The sequence below is a fragment of the Salvia hispanica genome, chromosome 1 (assembly GCF_023119035.1).
Source record: "Salvia hispanica cultivar TCC Black 2014 chromosome 1, UniMelb_Shisp_WGS_1.0, whole genome shotgun sequence".
Lineage (NCBI taxonomy): Eukaryota > Viridiplantae > Streptophyta > Magnoliopsida > Lamiales > Lamiaceae > Salvia > Salvia hispanica.
In genome coordinates this window covers 6,912,149-6,929,360 of record NC_062965.1, presented here as the reverse complement: position 1 = coordinate 6,929,360, position 17,212 = coordinate 6,912,149, and the positions used below count along the sequence as shown (strand labels likewise).

The 17,212-nt window shown below is 31.7% G+C and overlaps 1 long non-coding RNA gene across 1 annotated transcript; it reads right to left on the bottom strand.

Annotated features, from left to right (window-relative positions):
• Positions 1-13,109: 13,109 nt before the first annotated feature.
• Positions 13,110-14,004, bottom strand: LOC125186820. Its single transcript, XR_007170513.1, has 2 exons — positions 13,867-14,004; positions 13,110-13,139 (listed from the first exon to the last, which is right to left on the bottom strand). It is a non-coding gene; the product is annotated as an uncharacterized LOC125186820 (long non-coding RNA).
• Positions 14,005-17,212: the final 3,208 nt, after the last annotated feature.

The window sequence follows — 17,212 nt, the reverse complement described above, 5'->3', positions numbered from 1 at the left end:
GTTATTTTGAATTTCCTTATCTTGTGTTAGTTAGCTACAGAATACCCTAACCACATTCATATGATTTTGTTGGCATATATTCCCGAATTGGATAAAGGATTTTGTCGGACTCGATGAGCTGGTCTACTCGTGAGGAAGAGGCCTTAGTTAGCCCTAAAAGATCCTTGTTGTGAACAAGTGGAAATCAGATAACGGCTTCCATGGCGGGTATCTAGCCCGGATTAGGACTGACAAATCGTGCAGATTGGGTCGCTATCGGATCAACCCAATAAGGTCAAATCCAACCCAACCCGAAATCATCGTGTTCTTATCGGGTCTTAACCCAACAGATTCGTGCCGGATTCGTGCGGATTTCGTGTCATCCGAAAAAATATCGGTCCTCTTTAAAGACCGAAACATGATATTATATACTGAGTAATTAAATCTAAATAATAAAGTTAAATAATTATTTTTTAATAAAATTTAAGTATGCAGTAATATTTTTTTATTATGAAAAATAATTAACAATAGTATTAATCATATTTTTACTAATAAAATTAAAGTTTAATATATTATTTTAATTATAAAAATAATAAAAATAATTATTTTTTTCTTAATGGATAACCCAACCTGACCTAACCCAACCCAACCCAAAATTTTCGGGTTCTTATTGGGTCGACCCTATAAGGACCCAAATCCTAAACGTGTGTGTTCATGTCGGGTTAACTTCGTGTGGATTCGTTTCGGATCATCGTGTTGGATCAAAAATTGTCAGCCCTAGGCCGGATTGAGGAAATAGTCGAGCGTGAATGTAACATCCTTGACATTGACCTTGACCTTGAACATGTCTCATTTTATATATATATAGAGAGAGAGGTTTGTGTTAAAATGACAACCCCTCTTAAAATGACACCGTGACACCGCTTATACAGCAATATTATAAACGCTACATAGCAATATTACAAACACTACACAGCAATCTATAGATTGTTGTATAGTGTGTGGCAATCATAAAAATTGCTCAAGGGTAAATTTTCACGGACTGCAATATCCAATACACTAGACTGCAATTTTTCCCGATTGCAATATCCAATACGCTAGACTGCAATCTATAGATTGCAGTCTAGCGTTTATACTATTGCAGTCTAGCATATATAATATTGCAGTCTAGCGTGGTGTCACATTGTCATTTTAAGAGTGTTGTCATTTTAACGCACCCCTATATATATATATATTGTCTTTTGCATTATAAGCCTATTAAAATTGTGAGAGAGTGTTATAAACAATAAGAACAAATAATTAAGAGATTATTATTATTATTATAGATAAATATTGATTTGATTTAGAGACAACTAAATAGAAAATATTCTCTACATAATAAGTTGTATAAATGTGAATTTTAATTATTATTTTCTATAACTGGTTTCCTATTTTTAATTAGTGACCAACACGTGTTTTGTTGCATCCTCTTTGTGTGGACACGTAGTAATTTATATGGCAGGATTATTACCAAAGTTAATACCCATCTCTTCTATTTCATATTCAAAAATAAATTTAAATGTACTCAACATTGAATTTATATAAGGGAAATGATTTTCGTAGAGAATTTCTACGTACGTAATGCCCTTAACTTTTTAATCCGACCGAACCGGTTTTATATTAACCGGTTTTATTATTATTTATAATGTTTATTTACTGAATTATCCTTTATTTTAATTAAATCTTAAAATAACTTTAGTATTAATATTTAAACATATCAAATTAAATCTCCATGACTATGATTCATATCTAATACTCCCATCTTCCCGTCAAAACTCCCAATTAAATATCCATGATCATGATTCATATAATCATATCTAATGCTCTCACCTTCACGTCAAAAAATTTCACTCCGATGTTCATTTTTTCTAATTTTCTTTTTCTTCCTTCTTCTTTATCATATCAAAGTATTTTATTTTCCTTCTTTCACTATCAAAGTATCAAACACTTCTCCCGGTTTTTCATACTCTTCGATCTTTTTTGCAGCTATCTTTCATGATTCAATACTTTGTTTCATTCTTCTTGCTTGCTAATTTTTGTGAATTAATTTTCCATTGGAACCACTAATTCTTATCACTTATCGAGGAATAGTTATCAATTAGTTGTGCAATATTTAAATTATAATTCCTAATGTCTGAATTCTCTGTTAATTGAGAGAATGAAGAGGAAGAGAGAATATCCAATATCCACATGCTATTAACAGTACTTTTATATACAATTTTTGAGTCACTTTGAGACTATATCAACTTTTATATATTAAAAAAAGCTTCCGACTAAAGAGACAAAAAACATGCATGTATTATGGTTACAAAATATAGAGATAAACAATGAAAAAAAAAAGAAATAAAAACAACGAAAATAATGTGCTAATATAAGAAGAGGCGCATAATTCGCAAACCGAGGCAACTAAAATTAAAGTGGCCGGCTTGGAATATAGGCTCTCACAAAGTTCTCAAATCTTTAATTTTAAAAATATTTTTTTTTTTTATGAATAGAAAAAGTTTTATTTGATCTATGTATTCAAATCTAAACGACAAAGGCGATTCACTGAACACTTTGTGTGCAAGCAGAAGATTTACATAGTCCCCTCAAATTATTATCAAATCACAAAATTAAATCTTTTCCTTGCAAAAAATAAGGGTGCATAACTGCATATTGCATAAAGCACAAAAAAAATGAAAAAAAAATCATGTACCTAGTTGTTTCAAACATGCACCTCTCCTCTTAAATATGTAAAAAATATCACATGACTAATCATACGAATTGGTTTGAGGAAGGTTATTAGGAGTATTGGTTTGAGGAAGGTTATTAGGAGTACAATTGTACTTTTTACCTCACAAACAATTGATTTAAATTGATGAAAAATGTCACACCTCACGTGATAAGCCATAATTCACTAACATTTAATGATACTTTGAATCATATTTAGTTTATTCACTTTGATTTTTTAATTATTAATTTTAATAATATTTAAATACTTAAAAAATGGAGTATATAAATACGATAGAGAATAAGAAATATAAGATTTTCATATATTTTGTTTATACGGCATAAATTTTTGCCATAATAATTGACATAAATATCAATTAATTTATATCTTGTAGTTAACATAATTAATTAAAATTAAATGGAATATTAGTTTGGTATGTACTCCCGCCATCTCTTCTCTACATTTTTTTTATCTCTTACTTTAGTATTTTTCACTTTTACAATTTATTACTATCATTTTATTAAAACAAATGCAGAAGAGTCAACGAGACTCCTTATGGAGAACAGATGAAGTATAATATTTTTTTATATTTATTTCCTAGATATTTATTTTTTGTATTATGTGTGTTTTATTTATCCTAGTTCTTTTATAATCTATATTGCATTTTATTCTCTGTGTACCAAAATAAGCATCTAAAATATTTATAAGATCTTAACATCCATTTACTCATTTACTTATATAGGAGTATAACTCTTTGCACTTTTATTTTTTTAATAAAATTAATTTTATTCATTTTAGCATAATAAACTTGCGCTCTAGAATTAGAGATAGCTAAAAGTTGAGCAACGTCCATAGCTATTAATAATGATATTATCGTGTAATCTAAAAGATACATTCATAAACTCAAATTTCTATTTACAATTAACTAAACTTTTTATTTATAAATAGGATTTCCTTAAACATAATACTATTATATTTTTTATTGAATATGATTTTTTGTTTTAATAATAAATATGATTTTAATTGCATAAAATGAAATAAGATTTTATTTGAAAAAGTAAGACTTTTTTAATTAGCGAAAATTATTATTGCATACTCTATTAAAAGGTTTTACAAAATCCTATTTAATTTTTTTAAAAAATATTTACATCTAATCAAAGTCTCAATTACAAATTAGTCTTATTATCATATTTTATCTTAGGAAAAAGTTTATTTAATTTAAAACAATATTAAGTTTTTTTGTTAAATCCAGAAAGTCATATTTGTTCTAACTCTTCAAATCAAAATGTCTGAGGCAATTCATCGAATACTTTCGTGCAGGGAGAAAATTTACATGATGCCCTTAAATTATTATAAAATCTTGAAATCAATTTTTTTCCCACAAAATATAAGGATAAACTTTGCATAAACACACAATAAAGTTGAAAATTAAAAAAAAAATCAAACACCTAGGCATTGGCAGGTTTCGAACCCGCACCTTTTTCTTTAATATGTACTAGAATAACACAAGACTGATTATATGAATTGGTTGGAGGTTGATCTACATATATTATGATGTTATTTTCAGGGGTACTCTATACTATTTGGCTCATAACAAATAACTGAATAAAATTGATGAACAATATAACATGACAAACTGGAACTCACTAAAATTTTTGAAATTATATTTGAATCATATTTAATTTATTTAATTTGATTTTAATTAATAATTTTAATGATATTTAAATTAGAAATAGTATATACATATGATTAAGATTAAGAAATAAGAATTTCATATATTTCGTATTGATGATATAGACTTTTGCATAATAATTGACATAAATATCAGTTTGTAGTATCTTGTAGTTAACGTAATTAAATAAAATTAAATGGATATTATTTTGTTATGTATTTTAACTTTTTATATTTATTTCGTAGATATTTTTTTTTATTCTGTAGTATGTTTAAATTATTCTATTTTCTGTATTTAATTTGCATCTTATTCTATGTATCAAAATAAACATTTAAAATATAATGAGATCTATATTTATTCTTTAAATATATATAGGGTAGTCTAAAAATGCAAACTGCATATTTTGTACAAACTCCAAACTATGATCTGGCCCGTTAAATTCGAAGATATGATGACAACCGATGACAAATAATGTCAATAGAAAATATCAGCACAACATCAATCGGTTGACAATGTTGATGTTGTATTGATATTTTCTTTTGATGTTATATTGTCATCTGGTGACATCAAATTTTGAAATTTAACGGTAAAAATCATACTTTTATTAAAATCAATTTATTGATATTTTATAATCAATTTTAATTTTAATTAACATCAATTTTAATTAAAATCAAAGTTTAAAATCTAACGATATTTTATTTTTTTTAAATGCTTTATTATAGCAAGAAAATAGATTAAATTATTATTATTATTTAAACTTTTATATATTTCTACGTGAATAATATGTATATGCAATTTAATACTACATGTTTTAAGGTACGTGTGACCTAATTATATACGGAGTACTTCATTGTTAAATGTGTAGCTGTGTAAGACCCGATTTATGGTTCACTCTATACTTAAACATATACATTATGATATACTACATGGTTAAATATGTTATTCTAAGCACATCTTTGAAGGAATTTTTAAATATATTTTTACTTTCAATGTTATATTGTAGTTAAATTCTAGTTGTCGTTATCAATAGAGATTAGTGCTACTTGAATATTAATATTAATATATTATTTTTATAAAATATATATAGTTCTTAAATATTTAATTCAGCCCCCTCTAGAAGGATACATGATAGCAACTAGATATACATACGATCATTGTCATTAGTAGCGCTGACGTTGATACACCATAATGAAATTCAATATAAATGATAAAAAATGAATTAAACATTCAAATTTTTAAAAATAAAGAGTATAATAATAAAATTAAATTTAATAATACTTTATGACATTTTATAAATTTAACTTTATTAAAGTCAACAAATATTTATTCAATTAATTATGCATATATTTATTATCATGATAATAAAAATTTTCAAAATGAACTACAATAAAAGTCCACTAGTTATTTGAATTTAATTAGAACTTTCATTCGTACTGCGTTTAGTGAAACGCCTAATTGGATGTAGTTACTTTTATTCCCTAATAAAATTTAATTAAACTTATAAACTAAACAAAATAAAAAAATTAAATACATCTCATATTGTAATTAGACTTTATAAGTAAAGAAAACATGCAAGCATTATTTATAACATAATTACAATTTAAAATTTGTCAGAATTGAATTTATAAGTTAAATTAAATATTATGGTGTACTTTCCGTGTAAATTTAATTAATCTATATCACAATTATAATTTGTAAGTATTTTAAATTAGAAGTTCAAATATATTTTATAATATTATAATATCATATAATAAAAAAAAATGCATCATGCGATTTCATACTCTACTCTTGCATTTTATAACACAGGATTTCAATACATAAAAGATACCGGATGAGAGAAAAGAAGTTGATTAATAATGCCAAATGAAAAAAATATGGAAGAGAGGGGAGTGAAAACTGCATTCACTACTCTCAAGGGAAATATTGTAGAGGTAGGAGAGGAATGAGGAGATATTCACTCGATATTAGTAAAACGGAGGAAAGGTGAGAGAGAAATGCCATATTTTTCAGCATTTCTATTTGACTAATTTTAAAGGTTATATATGTAATATACTAATTTATTTAAATGTCAATAATAATTTATGAATCGGTCCATATGTAAAATGTCTAAAAAGTCCATTTATGTATGTAGAAATTATTTACGTTTAATATAAAAATTTATATGGTTACGTGACAGATAAACAAAATAGGAGTCCGCTAATAAACCGACTTTTGGAAATAATATATGTATGTATGTGTGTGAAAATGCTTGGGAGGAAAGATGCGGGGATTATACAGAAATGAAGAGCAAGAGACAGTAAGTTTCATATGTTATTTTCTCTCAACAATTAAAGCACTCACCATACACACTCACTTTTAATTACACGCATGGATATAGTATATCATTTGTACTAATACTCTGATAAATAAATAATAGGATCTGGGACTATAAATAAGAAATCGAAACCAGGAGTTCGACTAACAATCATATGAAAAAAGGTGTGAAATCACACTTTTAATTTTACATATTTTATGTGGTTGATTGCTATATGTTAAAATTGAGTAAGTATTTAAATTATATGATGTAAGCCTAAACTGGTTATGTATTATTTGATATTGATGATGTAATATGATGTGGATATCTGATTTGTGCAATGGATATGTTTATCTATGGGATAACTGCTTTAAAAGTCACGAACTTTCACCATTTTCTATTTTTTCCCACAACCTTTCAATGTGGCATACAAAGTTATAAACTTATTCAAAGTGCGGCGTTTTCCCATTTCGAGTTTTTCGGTTAAGAACCAGGTGACGTGTCGTTTTAATCCTTCATGGGTGCTGACTAACCATAAAACTTTAATTTTTTTTATTAAATGCAATTTTTACACAATTTCCCCCAAATTTTACCCTAAATAACTCATTCACTCCATTTTATATTACTTCACCAAAATCGGCCGACTCCTCTCAATCCCACTCCCAATCTCACTCCCACTTCACTTCACTCCAAATGCAAATACTCAGGCGACTGCGACTTCAGAAATTGAATCTACAATCTCACATTTCAAAGCCATAAGCTAATATATCATAGAATCATTTTTGCAAATCTCAATTTTCAAAATTGAACCCAAAATCTCACATTTCAAAACCATAAATGAGAATCGTTTTTGCATCTCCAAACAAAGGAGCTCGATTTCGCGACGCGAGAGTGAGAATCGCTAACTGAATCACAAATTACCTCGGTGTTGATTCAAAGCTGAAGCTCGAATTCGTGATGGGAGAGTGAGAATCCCCAATTCGGGTTTACTTTGGAGATTTAATGAATTTCAGGTGTTCATTTATAAAATGACGTTGTTTTGTATGTATAAAACGACGTTGTTTTATAAATTTTCGGCGTATTCCACGAAAGAACTCAGGCATGCCACGTCCGCATTATTTCAGCCGGAAAATTCATGGTTCGGGTCGAAAGGGAATTTTGCACACTTCGAATAAGTTTATGACTTTGTATGCTACACTGAAAGGTTGTGGGAAAAACCGAAAAATGGCGAAAGTTCGTGACATTTAAGGCAATTATCCCTTTATCTATAGTATTGGAGTTAATTGATGGAATATGTGGATATGTAATTGGTACAATATATATGTTTAACGTATGGTATTGGAATTATTTGAATAATGGGATTAAAGAGGATATTTGACGGTCTTGCTCTGGATCTGATATACAATGGCAATAGACTTACGGTCATATACAATTATAATAGACCTATTGGTCAAAGCGAAAGAGCAAAGAGGGACCTTCGTGGAAGGTCAATACAAAGAGCAAAGAGAGGCCTTCGTGGAAATGTCAAATAAATATAAGGGACTTACGGGTTGTATACAATGAAAATCACGGGCAGATACTAGGCTTGATCCGTCACAGAATAATAAAAAGAAACAAAGAGGCATATGCATATGGATATGATATTGTTTATAATATGTGTTGTATATTGTTTCTGATTATGTGTGTTTGTTAAAGAATATGTTTGATATATGTGTGATGCGAAGTTAAATGTGGAATTTATATACTCTGAGTTGTGGCTCATATAAACCACTAATATTTTTCAGGGAAAGATATCAGTGATATTCCAATTAATGTAAGTTATACAAACTCTACGTGTTATCAGGGTCGGCGGCTGACACTTTAAGGAAACTTTCTCATCCTCATTATTTGGCATGTAGATAAATGTGTATATCTGATGTGGATCCATGTATTTTGTGATCCATTTCCCAAGAATTTACCCAATTTGTAGGTGATTGATCTAATATTTTTGTGAAGTAGATTTTCTATTGTGTCAATAATGGCAACCCAACAACAAATAAGGAAACTAAGATAAACAAAGAAGGAAATAACATTGGATAGGGTGGAAATTGGGATACATAGTCATTGATGAAGCAAGCTAAGGCACTTACAACATAACTAACATGCATCCATGGCTAGATCTTCAAGGGAACCACAAACCTCAAAGCATACCTCTACTTGATCCATGCTTGAACTAGCAATTGATGGAAATCCCATGCTTGAACTAGCAATTGATGGATTCAAGCAACCTAAATCTAGGAATTGGATAGAAACCCTCTCCAAGAGGAAACAAAGCTCTCAAGCATCTAATTTCATCAAAGTCTAAAGAAAAGAAATGACATCAAGAGGTATTTATACTATGGGTCCAAAAATAGAAAGTTGGCCCACAAAATCTAAAAAATCGGCATAATCGCCCGGTCGGGCGTTTTTCACATGCCAAAATGCCCGGCCCGGGCGTTTTCCCTGTCCCCGGGCGTTTTGCACAGTAAAAAACGCCCGGCCGGGCGTTTTTCCCGAAGCTCCCGGCCTTCTCTGCGCGACTTCCGTAAAACCGCCATAACTCCCTCATTCGGACTCCGATTGGGATGTGCAAGATACCCACACGAAGCCGTTTCCAAGACGAAGACAATGGTGGCAGTTTCATAGCTTTCGGATATCATCTCGATAGGACGGTTTTCGGTTGAATCCAGCTGTAGCTGAAATCCTTGACGCACGGCCTCCATGATCGTATCAATATCATACAGAGTGAAGAAGGATCTCACTACAATCCAAAATATTTTAAAATATGTGTGCTATTTGTTCTGAAGTTGGGAGTTTATATATTATAAGAGAATACGTCACAGGGGTTGGGTGTGACAATGGATGCTAGAAAAACGACATTAAGGGAGTTTATATATTTGTTCAAAATTTCAAGTTCATGTTTCAGTTTAAGTATCCGTGCATGAGTTTCCTGTTTTGCGTTGTCATTACCACCTTGCATGTTAGCCAGTAGGAGTAATCTGCAGTTTAGCCGTTAATCTTTAATTTTAAGCTTTATAATCGATGGATCTTGTGTTTGAAGTTGAGAATCTGTGTTCATCCATAGAGTTTGAGTTCATGTAATTTCTGTTGATACTTGTCGAGGAAGAAAACATCACAATCCACTTTTACTTTGGACCACTTTTGCTTTTTTAGTTACTTTTACTTTTGTACCTTACTTTAAGTTTGTACCCTCCAGACCTGTCAGAGTTGCCATCCAACCACCAAATATACCATGCTGCTCTAAATTTCCTAATTTAGTAACTGTCTACTTTCCACATGCCTCTGAGATACCTTGTCCCCTACTTTCACGCTCACTAGCCAGTAGAAGTGGGTTGAGTAATTTATTTGATACCAGGTTCCGGTCGTCGTGCCAACGACTCAGCTAGGTTGGGATTTTATCCTGATCAGTTGGACGCACCTCTAATTTAACATAGACGGCCTGAGCCGACTATCAGGCAACCCTCCATGTCAGCTCCAAGCTCCAGCAATGAAATAAAAACTACTACTATTTGGTTAACATGCTCAAAAAAAGCGGTGTTGGCTTCAATTACAAGGACGATCACAAGATTGGTTTACACATGTTTTTGTAAGAGATAATGTGTTTGATTGGTGATGGGTGTGTTAGAATCGTAGTCCGGTCAATGCAATTGGACCAAGTCGTACGAGTGACGGATTATTTAATTTTGAAATATTTAAATAATTTGTAATCGATCTACGCTCCGAGTAGATGATTGTGGTATATTTACTTTCTCTAAACAGATTCCCGGTGACTGATAAATAATACTCCATCCGTCTCTGAAAAATTGTCACTTATTTCCATTTTCTTCTGTCCCTAAAAATTTGTCGCCTTTCACTTTTTCCATTTTTGGTAGTGGACCTCATATTCCACCAACTCATTTCCACTCACATTTTATTATAAAACTAATATATATAAGTAGGACCCACACGTCACTAACTTTTTCAGCCCACTTTCTACTACATTTCTTAAAACCCGTGCCGGGTCAAATGGTGACAAATTATGGGGGACGGAGGGAGTATATTAAAGTATATATGGAGATATGCAATTAATTAATTAATTAATCTTATTTTGGACACGTGGACAAAAACAATGTGGCAAATGAGCATATGGAGAAAGCTTCGAAGTATGCGTGCACATTGATCGGGTCTTCCAGAGACATATCTGGAATGAACTACGTGAGAGGTGTGTAGGTACATCCGTCCAGGTTCATGCTCCATGATTGACGTTTGTAACGTTTGTAACCGCCAACCGCTACAAATTAGCCTTAAAGACAAAGTTGACTCCATATCCTCCACATTGGCTATAAATAGTGATACACTTGAATTCTCTACACTCAAAGCATTCTCTGCATTCATAAGCTCCATCTCCCTTTTGTGCATTGTTCTTCTGTCAAAGCTCTACCCTCGCCTCCATCCAGTTCGTCAGAGCTCTGCTGATAGTGGTGTTGCTTCATTCAGAGACAAAAGTTGTTTTATCTTTGGGGACAACACGCCAATCTGAGAGCACTACCGGAGTGTATCTCGTCTTGCAGAAAGAGGCCTCCTCGACTCGGCTTACTACTGCATTTATGGTTTATTGTTTCGAATTCTTCATTGTAATTTAGTTTCAATTTACTTTTCTTTATTCATTGTTTTGGATTGTATTACGTCCGGCTAGTGTTTATCTCTTGTAACCCAAAGGGTGTTTAATGTTGTTGTAGATGGATATCAATACACGCTATGTGTGTTTTAAGTCGTGGTCTATGTTTGATGAATGAAAAGACATCTTTGGCAAGGATCGGGCAACGAGCTCTGATGGTCGGGATTTGCAAGAACTTTACCATAGTGTGCGCTCAAATCTCAATGTGGGTAATGGGAGTCAAGAGGCTAAGTTTGAAGCTAGTGCTGATCAGAGTACGAGAGACGGTGAAACCGAAACTAGCTTTCCGCAAAGACAAATGGTGACACCGGAACTCAATTGCTAAAGAAAACAAGTAAGAAGCGCAAACTCGTTGATAGGGTTGATGCTTTGCATGAATTGCTTGATAAAGGAAATGATGAAACCAAGGCTAGGCTTGATAAGTTGGCTAGTAGAATTGGCTTTGAGTTCGATGATAACAAGACAAGAAATAAAGTGTTTGGCATGCTTAGTAATATACAAGACATAACTCTTAGGCAGCAAATCGACGCCACTGAATTCATCCTCAGCAAAGTTGAACACTTGGACTTGTTAAATAGCCTTCCTGGAGCTTTCCACCATACTTACGCTCTTGGTGCATTGGAGAAGAATCACCATTAATTCGTGATGGTTGTTTGTTTGATAGACTTAACTATTTTACGGGAGATGATATCTAATCTTCTTTATGTGCATTGAACTATAATCGTAATTATTATCTTTTGTCTAATTTGTTGTCATGCTCAAATGTATGAGCTTAAAACATTGAGTTTCAGCCTTGGCTTGTATTTGATTACTGTTGTTATGACTTTATTTGTGGAATCTATAGAATCTGTGGAACCTCAGAATATGTGACATATTATGACTGTAATTTTGTATCAAATTACTAATAATCCCCTGCTTATAAGAATGAATGTATTTTCATTCTATTGTTTGGTTTATGTTTAGTTTAACTAATACTCCCTCCGTCCCAGATAATTCGTCCCAGTTCATTTTTCATACTCGTTTTGCAAAAATAATAATAAATAGGTAAAGTTGAGAGAAAGTAAAATAAGAGAAACAATAATGTAGATAAGACTATTCTCTATATTATTCTCTCTTTTACTTTACTTTTTCTCCACTTTAACTATTTATTATTATTTTTGCAAAATGAGTGTGAAAAAGGAACTGGGACGAATTATCTGGGACGGAGGGAGTAATTATTTCGAAATTATTATTTTAAGGAGTGAAGTCATACTATATCTATATAAATGATGGGGGTGAGATGTCAAGATGTATGCTTATGTTTTCATATGTAAATGATCTTGTTCATTTTCTAAATTAAATGAAAGATTAAGTATTTTAATGCTTCCTTTATGTTAAGAGTATGGATGACTTATCACAAAAAAAACAATTACCACAAGCCATTTTCAGCTCTAACATAACTCAGAAGCAAGACTTGTACTATCAAAACATGTCACACCTCAACCCTTATGACGTATGCACTTATTATAAATAAATTCAAATTTTCAAAAGCACACATATTATATAATTTCAAAAACCAACATTTATCAAGTACATATTTCAAAACATTCTAATAGTAGTGGGACCCTCTCACCACTCTATATATTATACATTTATCTACATGCAAAAATGATGAGGAGAGAAGTTGCCAAAATGCGTCAGCCGCCGACCCTGATAACATGTGCAATTCCTACGACTCATCTCAACCAAATACTTCACTCATATCTTATTCCTGAAAAATATTAGTGGTTTATATGAGCCACAACTCAGTGCATATAAATCTTACCTTTAATTCCACATACAAATATCAAATACATTCATTTACCAACATATATCACCGGAATCATAAACAATTTAACATTCATATGCATATGTCTCTCCATTCTTTTTATTATTCTGTGACACATCAAGCCTGGTATCTGCCCGGGATTTCCATTGTATACGACCCGTAGGTCCCTTATATTTATTTGACCTTTCCACGAAGGTCCCTCTTTGATTTGACCTTTCCACGAAGGCCCCTCTTTGCATATTTTGACCTTTCCACGAAGGCCCCTCTTTGATTTGACCTTTCCACGAAGGTCCCTCTTTGCTCTTTGTATTGACCCGTAGGTCTATTATCATTGTATATGACCCTTAGGTCTTTTGCCATTATATATCAGATCCAGAGCAAGACTGTCACATATCCTCTTTAATCCCATGATTCAAATGATTCCAATATGATACATCAAACATATCCATTGCACCAATTACATAACCATATATTCCATCAATTAATTCCAATACTATAGATGAACATATTCATTGCACAAATCACATATCCATATCACATTTCACCATCAATATCAAATAACACATAACCATTTAGTCTCATATCATATAATTCAAATATTCACTTCCATTTAACACATAGCAATCAATCACATAAAATATGTAAAATTAAAAGTGTGATTTATACACACCTGGATACGATAGGTAAGCTTATTGAACCTCTACATCCGACTCCTGATTTATAGTTCTTGATCCACTCTTTTTTTTTAATCCTTTGAACTCGTCCTTTCGTCCTTTTCTTTTCTTCAATCTCCTCTGACTTCCCAATTTTCTCTTTTTTTTTTTAGACTCTGTTCTATACTATACAACTCGTTCTAATTTATAAGCTTAATTATAAGATGAACCGACTTAAATTTATGTATATCAACTAAATCAATCATTTCCTAGACAAAAACGTGGCTTGTAAAGAGACCACTTCAACTAACTAAAACATTAGTCATACAAAAGTTTTTAAATATAATCCGAAAGTGGAACCACTTATTATATATAATTTAATATTTTATCTATTTCATACGTATGCACACATATTACATTATAATATGCATTTTAATATAATCATGTGTCATATGTACATATTGGTACGTTATTTTCCATGCACACACGTACACTAAAATTAACTATTTAATAGTACTTAATATATATAGATATAGTAATATTTATTATGCAAATAATAATATAAATATGCAATTACAAAATATGTCAATATACAAAATGATGCATGTTTCGGGATAAGGATGTCACATTTCTTCCCCTTTTTAAGAATTTTGTCCTCAAAATTCATCTCTCTCTATGTTAACTCAGTTACTGAAATTGCTAACCAGTACACAGTTGTGGATAATTCTTCTCATCTTTTCTTCACAATTGTTTCATCTGGCGGTCCACTATATTGACAGGTTCTTCTATATAACTCAAATTTTCATAAATCAGTGTATCAGGATCTTTTAGAACATGTGTAGGATCAGATCGATAAAGTAGAATCCTACTGACGTAGAAAATATTATGAATTTGTGCCAACTCTGGAGATAATGTTAACCTATACGCCAATGGTCCAACTCTTTCAACAATATCTCACGGTTCAATATAATGAGGACTAAACTTACCTTTTTGCTCGAATCGCATGACTCCTTTGTGAGGTGAAACTCACAAAAAGACCACATCAAGACTGAGATAGTAAATCGCGGATCTCTGTCATTATATAAGATACTAGAATACCATATAAGTGTTCTTGCGGAGATAACCAAAATAGGTGACATATTCAACCGATGCTTCCACTCATTAAAACTCTTTTGATATGCTTCACTCCATATAAAAGAAGAATTTTGTCGTACTAACTTCATTATCAATTGAATAATAATCGAGAAATATTTCCAGTTGAAATCCAGTTCAATCTTTTGTAGATCCACTTCTATTCCATGACCTGACACCACGTGTCCCAACAATACCTTATGTTCTAAAAACTCACATTTACTCAACCTTGCAATAATCTGTTTATCTCGCAGAACTTGTAATACTGACTGCAAGTGATTAACATGTCCATCTGTACTTCATGAATATAATAGTAAGTCAATAGAAATAATCACTAACGGATCCAGGAATAGTTGAGAGAATTTGTTCATCAATGCCATAAATAATTGTAGGTGCAATAGTTTATTCGAAAGGCATAACCAAAACTCATAATGGTCGTACTAAGTTCAAAATAGTGTCTCTGCAATATTCTCTTTAGCTATCTTCAACTGATGACATCTTGATCGAAAATCAGTACTCGAAAACAGTTGCATACCTTGAAATTGATCAAATAAGTCTTCTATTGTCGGTAATAGATATTTATTCTTCATTGTCATTCGATTCGACTTCCAATAGTATATAAAATGTCGTAGAGTATCATCTTTCTTCTTCAAAAATAATATTGGTGCTCTTCAAGGTAAAACAATAGGTCATACATATCTCTGACAACTCTTGTAACTGTTTCTTCAACTCTTGAAACTCTAATGAAGACGGTTGATAAATATAAATAAAAATAAATGCAGTGCTCAATAGAGAAATATGTCTCCCGATAAGGTGAAAATCCAGATAAATCTGCACTCCCAATAAATCAAAACGCCGATCTAGATAATATAAGAAAACCTGGAGCAATATATTGATTACCGTAAATTATCACTTGATCATGTCTCGATGATTATATTACCATATCTTTTACTTGACAAGCTACCTTGATTCGATGAAGTGAAAACTAATCTATACCCATAATAATATCAAAACTTGTGTATGAAGAAAAGAATCAATATCCGTTGGCAGCTCAATTGAATTAACTCGCACCACGCAGTATAGATAAACCGTGTATACTGAAATAATGTCAGCTCATAATCAACAAATATAGTTCCTTGATTAAAGACAAAACCTTCTCTGCTTCTTATCACAATACACTTCTTTGCATATATTTAGCATTGAATTCTCTAGAAAAATCGTCTGAACTGAATACCAGAATACCAGAGGTTGTATCATAGCTTGTGGTACTGTTTCCCACCAAGAGTAAGTATAGCTTCAAAGAAGAGATACCGTATAATCAAAACCTTCTTCTGACATATAACTCATCTGATTGCACACCGGTTCTATCACTTTTAACTATATCCCAGCCTCAGATTAGTCCCATAAAATCAAAAACTTCTACTCGAGCTCTTTAAATTTTCTACCTCTTTACCTCATCACTGGTCCATGCACTCTTTGTTCTAAAAGCCTGGGTATTTAGTAGAAATCCCCATATGATGCAACATGTACATGAGATGTTTCCACAATTAATAGATGATGCAGGGCGGCTGACCCTTCTCTCCTCGGTGACACATGTTCATGATAATACAAATGCAAATGAAACTTATAATCAAAATGTGTCATATGATATACATGAATGCTATGTCCCAGCGGGATTCTATCCCCGCTCTGATACCACCTAAACTGTCACACCTCAACCCTTATGACGTATGCACTTACTATAAATAAATTCAAATTTTCAAAAGCACACATATTATATAATTTCAAAAACCAACATTTATCAAGTACATATTTCAAAACATTCTAATAGTAGTGGGACCCTCTCACCACTCTATATATTATACATTTATCTACATGCAAAAATGATGAGGGAGAGAAGTTGCCAAAATGCGTCAGCCGCCGACCCTGATAACATGTGCAATTCCTACGACTCATCTCAACCAAATACTTCACTCATATCTTATTCCTGAAAAATATTAGTGGTTTATATGAGCCACAACTCAGTGCATATAAATCTTACCTTTAATTCCACATACAAATATCAAATACATTCATTTACCAACATATATCACCGGAATCATAAACAATTTAACATTCATATGCATATGTCTCTCCATTCTTTTTATTATTCTGTGACACATCAAGCCTGGTATCTGCCCGGGATTTCCATTGTATACGACCCGTAGGTCCCTTATATTTATTTGACCTTTC